Genomic DNA, 7,500 nt, shown 5'->3' with positions numbered 1-7,500 from the left:
TATATATATATATATATATGTATATATATATATATATACACACACACACACACACACACATATATACACACACACACATATATAGACACACACACACACTCTGAGATACCCAATGTAACTTGTCCCAGAAATCCATTAAAATAGTTTGTAACTTTTGGTTCCATACAGGCCAACCGATGCTTCCAGATTATTAATAATTCGTGCTCTGCCTCTAAATGACATTTGTGGTTTCAGCCGTTTCCACTTCTGCAGTCTTCCTTCTATCTTCTCTACTACTATAGTCTCATTACCAACGTACACACCAAGATATTTAAGACCATCCTTTCATCACATAATCCTCCTGGAAGACTGGGAAGACACCACGTTCTGACTCCAGAAACACACATACAGCGAGAACATAAACATTCAACTTCTATCTACAGCCTGTAGATATGTAGATCAGTCCAGGGGCATCAGTGTAAATTCTGATTTGCACAAGTGTCAAGGTTTCCAGAGAGAACTGTTGTTCTGCTGAAGTTCTCCATGTTGTTCTGCTGATGTTCTCCATGTTCTCCATGTTGTTCTGCTGACGTTCTCCATGTTGTTCTGCTGATGTTCTCCATGTTGTTCTGCTGATGTTCTCCATGTTGTTCTGCTGACGTTCTCCATGTTGTTCTGCTGACCTTCTCCATGTTCTCCATGTTGTTCTGCTGACGTTCTCCATGTTGTTCTGCTGATGTTCTCCATGTTGTTCTGCTGACGTTCTCCATGTTCTCCATGTTGTCCTGTTGTTCTGCTGATGTTCTCCATGTTGTTCTGCTGATGTTCTCCATGTTGTTCTGCTGACCTTCTCCATGTTCTCCATGTTGTTCTGCTGATGTTCTCCATGTTGTTCTGCTGACGTTCTCCATGTTGTTCTGCTGATGTTCTCCATGTTGTTCTGCTGACGTTCTCCATGTTGTTCTGCTGACCTTCTCCATGTTCTCCATGTTGTTCTGCTGACGTTCTCCATGTTGTTCTGCTGATGTTCTCCATGTTGTTCTGCTGACGTTCTCCATGTTGTTCTGCTGACGTTCTCCATGTTGTTCTGCTGATGTTCTCCATGTTGTTCTGCTGATGTTCTCCATGTTGTTCTGCTGACCTTCTCCATGTTCTCCATGTTGTCCCTGTGCAGCCGCGGGCGGTGAACGTGGATCTGCAGACGGACGCCACGCTGCAGGTCGACATCTCGGACGCTCTGAGCGAGAGAGACAAGGTCAAGTTCACCGTCCACACCAAGGTGAGAGGACTGCTGTCTCACCTCACTGTTATAATACCAGTTCTGCTGTCTCACCTCACTGTTATAATACCAGTTCTGCTGTCTCACCTCACTGTTATAATACCAGTTCTGCTGTCTCACCTCACTGTTATAATACCAGTTCTGCTGTCTCACCTCACTGTTATAATACCAGTTCTGCTGTCTCACCTCACTGTTATAATACCAGTTCTGCTGTCTCACCTCACTGTTATAATACCAGTTCTGCTGTCTCACCTCACTGTTATAATACCAGTTCTGAGCCCTCGACTGATCACATGATGTAATGCTGGGTTTCAGAGAGAGCGAGAGAGGGAGAGAGAGACAGAGAGGGAGAGAGAGAGAGAGAGAGAGAGAGAGAGAGAGAGAGAGAGAGAGAGGGAGAGAGAGAGAGAGAGAGAGAGAGAGAGAGAGAGAGAGAGAGACAGAGAGAGAGAGAGAGAGAGAGAGAGAGAGAGAGAGAGAGAGAGAGAGAGAGAGAGAAGCTGGGTTTCCACAGGCAGCTTTCATCAACTGTAACTCTGCTGTATCTGTGCAGAGGTTTCCAAGAGAAGTTGTGTCTCCACTAGGGATCCACTAGGGATCCACTAGAGATCCACTAGAGATCCACTGAATCCAGATTTGTGGGCTTCGGCCGAATCCTGAATCCACTGGTTAAGATTCTGAATCCTCCTCTCATCCTCAGTCCATTAACTCAGTAATAAGGGTGTCACAATTTCAATTTTAATTTTGAAATCGACCGAAATTAAGTCACAGTCTGGAACTTGGAATAAAATAATGTAACCTTTGATGCTGCCACAGCCCCACAATTTAAATTTCAGTAGATCCTTTTCCTCTCGAAATCACAAGCGGTGTCTTCGAGATCCCTCTAGCAGAACCCACGACCCGAACAGAGCAGCCAGGTGAAGCCTAGTGAAGGCTCGAGCTGTGAGTTACCGCTGGCCGTGGCCGATGTATTGCTTGTATCGGCACTGTGGCGTGGGGGTGAAGACGAGTAATCCGCTTAGAACCGGGCTAAAGAGAAACGGGACCTTTTACTCGCCGCCGAGGGCCGGCAAGCTACGGAGCCACTCATTGGACGGACTCGGCCTCTTCAGCGGGTGAGCGTTAGCGCCATTTCAGTTTGCTGTTGCCGGCGTTGTCTCTGCCCGATGTCAGTCGAGCGCAGGTTTGAGCCGCGCATGTGTAACCGGCCTGGCCTCAGTACCGGTTACCTGCGTTGTGTCGAACGTGTGAAGCAGACGACTGGAGACTCTGAGACATTTATTTTAGTGTTTTAGAGCGGAGAAACACAGCGTTGGTAATATGCCCTCAACACACAGATCCAGCATCGTCTCAGAAATAATTTCATTTCTCAATAAAATAAAATCCCAACATATGAAACAATAAATGCAAAAATACAACATAAGAATAGAAAAATACTTTTGTAATATATAGCCTGTATAAAACTGCTCTCAGATGTCTCACACTCAAAATACACATTTTAAATCACCATAAGTCCTGTGCAAATAACATACCTGATGAGTGTTTTAGAGAGGAGAAACACAGCGTTGGTAATATGCCCTCAACACACGCCTAACAACATGAAGAGAACATACATATACTTATATGAACGCAGTGCAGGACACAAAATGGAGAATGCCAACGCAGATACATGTGAAAACATAGCATGTAAGCTAGCTCACTAAAACACTCCGAACTGAATAATAAACAAAAATACACGGAAGAGAATGAAGCAGTCTAACTGCTAAAAACCTCTACTAACCACAATCAGTCTGTCTAATCACTTAAATACACGTTAAACATCGTATTTTATATACAGTACAGGCCAAAAGTTTGGACACACCTTCTCATTCAATGAGTTTCCTTTTTATTTTCATGACTATTTACATTGTAGATTCTCACTGAAGGCATCAAAACTATGAATGAACACATATGGAATTATGTACTTAACAAAAAGTGGGAAATAACTGAAAACATGTCTTATATTTTAGATTCTTCAAAGTAGCCACCCTTTGCTTTTTTATTAATAAGGGAAAAACTTCCACTAATGAACCCTGACAAAGCACACCTGTGAAGGTAAAACCATTTCAGGTGACTACCTCATGAAGCTCATTGAGAGAACACCAAGGGTTTGCAGAGTTACCAAAAAAAGCAAAGGGTGGCTACTTTGAAGAATCTAAAATATAAGACATGTTTTCAGTTATTTCACACTTTTTTGTTGAGTACATAATTCCATATGTGTTCATTCATAGTTTTGATGCTTTCAGTGAGAATCTACAATGTAAATAGTCATGAAAATAAAGAAACACATTGAATGAGAAGGTGTGTCCAAACTTTTGGCCTGTACTGTATCCATCTCGCGCTACACAAAGTACCTACCGCTCTCGGCCAGATCCAACATCGTCTGACGAGAGCTGGGAAAACAAACCGTACGTTCACAAAACGACCAGCAGGGGGCGCATTACCCATGCAAAATACATACACAATCCCTTCATTGAATAAGCAGCAAATAAACTAAAATGAATGCACAGTAAAATGAGGGATATTTGGTGGAATAACACTTTTCCATACCTGCTACACATGCAACAAGTAGCCTACAAGATGCTAACGGCTTTTTGAGCTAACGCACAGTCTATGAGCTAACGTTAGCAATCTACCAATCACAGATAGCTACAAGGTTTTTGAAATGACTGCTGCTGCTGCTGGCTACAAGTTCAACACCAGTTAAAGGTATAGTGGAGGATTTTCCCCAATTTTAGAAAAGAACCGCCCTCTCCACTTTTTGAAAAAATGCACATGCACAACCCTCTACCTGCTCCCGAGAGGGAACGCCTATTAAACGTGTGCACGAGAGTGCACTGTTTACAAGTTGCTGTCGGCGTGGTTCACACAAGCCTACTTTCCCAAAGAAGATTTGCACTTTTTCACAAATGGAGATGTTTACCGTGTGTGCGCGGTGCGTGACTTGTGCCAGGGCTAGCATCGCTAATCATAGCTTACATCAACTTTCACTAGCAGTGATTTTAAATGGATTTCTCCAAATAGCCAAACTTTACCTGTGGAGTAGAAACTTGGCGACTGAGGCATCAGTGGGAAGCCCAACCTGTGCTTTTAGCGCACGCCAGCGTGTGAAACATTCTCCCAAAAACACTCCGGTCTTGTTTCTTTCTTCAGAGGCCTTTCTCTTCTGGTCATACCTTTCGTAGACACTCGTAGCTCACCACACATATACACCTGAAAGTATTCATGCGCAGAAAGCGAAAACTACCCTAGGGACGAGCACGTACCACGGCCTTACGTAAACATAACGCCAGAATGATTGACAGCTAGGAGGACCAATAGTCTTGATGATCCACCCGGAAAAAGAAAATCCTCCACAATACCCTTAACTTAAATTTGCAAGACCAGGCTTAAATGAACTGACAACAGCAGTTATACGACTTAAAGTTCTCAAGGATGTACACACACACACACACACACACACACACACACACACAAACGCACCATCTCAACTGGCTTACCATCTGGACAGCAGCTCTTTATTATTCTATTCTCCCACATGCACTCTAACAATGCAGCTCTGTTTCTGATACCATGGGGGGGCAGAAATGTTGCCATTGGGGGGCCGCCACAGTCAAATCAACATAGAGGAAACACTTCAACCCCGTCAAAAAGCCCAATATTCAGCCCAATCAGAAGCTGGATCCTGGATTTGGGGCGTCCCTGAATCAGACCCAATACGGCTCAGATTATTTAATGTATTTTGCTCTGTGAAGCGGGAAAAGTGCTTTTGAGTATCCATACTGGGTTAACTCTGTTACCCATATATATAGCAGGTATACCAACTGCCTGGGCAGCCCTCTGCTAAGCTAGCTGTTAGCATCACTGTAGTAATACAGAGACGTATCGTACTGTAAATCACAATCTTTTGATTTGCTGGTAATTTTAAATAGAGTATGTGTGTTTCCACGGGAGAATATATTTGAGTCTGCTCTCTCATTGGCTACCGCTCGGGGAGAGCTGTGAACATCCTGGCACTCGTATCGCTGCTCTCGTGGGGAATGGATTGAATCTGCCGTTATTTCGGCTGCCTGTGGAAACCTGAGTATTCTGTGTGAGGAGTAGAAGTATAAAGTAATACTGGAGTACTACTCCTGTCCTGTTTGCACAGAGCACGCTCCCGAACTTCAAGCAGAACGAGTTCTCGGTGGTCCGACAGCACGAAGAGTTCATCTGGCTGCACGACTCCTTCGTAGAGAACGAAGAGTACGCAGGATACATCGTAAGAAACACACACACACACACACACAGACACAGAGACACACACACACACACACACACACACACACACACACACATACACACAAGACATACACACACACACACACACACACACACACACACACACACACACACACACACACACACACACACACACACACACACACACACACACAGAGACACACACACAGACACACACACAGACACACAGACACACACACACACACACACACAGAGACACACACACACACACACACAAGACACACACACACAAGACACACAACAAAACACACACAAAACACACACAAAAAAACACACACACACACAACAACACACAAACACAACACACAACACACAAACACACACACACACACAAGACACACACACACACACACAAAACAAACACACACAACACACAACACACACACACACACACACACAAGACACACACACACACACAAACAAAAAACACACACACACAAAACACACAGAGACAACACACACAAACACAACAAACACACACACAACACACACACAGAGACACACACACACACATATACACAAGACACACACACACACACACACACACACACACAAGACACACACACACACACACATACACACACACACACACACACACACACACACACACACACACACAAACACACACACACATACACAAGACACACACACACATACACAGAGACACACACACACACACACACACACACACACAACACACACACAAAAACAACACACACACACACACACACACACACACACACACACACACACAGACATACAACACAGAGACACACACAAACATACACAAGACACAACACACACACAGAGACAACACATAGAGACACACAACACACATACACACATACACACACACACACACACACACACATACACACACACACAAAACACAGACACACACACACACACACACAGAACAACACACACATACACACAGAACAACACACACATACACACAGAGACAACACACACACAAGACATACACACACACACACACAAACACAAACACACACACACAACATACACACAAAATAACAACACACACACACAAGACACACATACAAACACACAAACAAGATAAACACATACAAACAAACAACAACACACACAACATACACACATACACACACACACACACACATAAAAAAAATAAACAAAAACACAAACATAAAACACACAACACACACACAGACACACAAGGAGACACACACAAAGATACACACACACACACACACACAGAGACAACACAGAGACACACACACACAACACACCCAGAGACACACACAGAGATACACACACTTCCACAAAAAACACACACACAGACACAATACACACACAGAGATACACATAGACAGAGACACACACACACACACACTTCACACGCACACACAAAAGACAATATACATACAATAACATAAACATAAAAAAACACACATACTAATAAACACACCAAAACATACAATAACAATAACAAACATTACAATATCACATAAACATACACACAAAATAACACAGAAAAATATATACATCACACAACATACACACACACACAACACATAAATAACCACAAAACAGAACATGTTAATGTTCTGCCTGATAGTGTTGTTGTGTTATTGTTGTTGCTGTTATTGTGTTGTTGGTAGATCCCCTGCCCCCAGGCCAACCTCGCGCCCAGAAGAAGTGCAGAAGCCTGAGGGAGAAGGCTCCATGACCAAGGAGGAGTTCACCAAGATGAAGCAGGAGCTGGAGGCGTGAGTCCCCAAACGTTCCCCAAACGCCCTGCCGCTCGCTGCTCTCAACGCTCTCAACGCTCTCAAACGCTCTCAAACGCTCCTCAAACGCTCTCAAACGCCTCGCCGCTTTCCTCAACGTCTCCTGCCTCAACGCCTTTCAACGTTCCA

General features: G+C 43.8%; 1 pseudogene; it reads left to right on the top strand.

Moving 5' to 3' along the window:
* Nucleotides 1-7,500, top strand: part of LOC120572589 — an 18,076-nt pseudogene that overhangs the window by 1,063 nt on the left and 9,513 nt on the right.

The sequence above is a fragment of the Perca fluviatilis genome, chromosome 14, assembly GCF_010015445.1.
Source record: "Perca fluviatilis chromosome 14, GENO_Pfluv_1.0, whole genome shotgun sequence".
Classification (NCBI taxonomy): Eukaryota; Metazoa; Chordata; class Actinopteri; order Perciformes; family Percidae; genus Perca; species Perca fluviatilis.
Note: the sequence above shows the minus strand (reverse complement) of the source record. Positions and strands in the feature narration are given on the sequence as shown.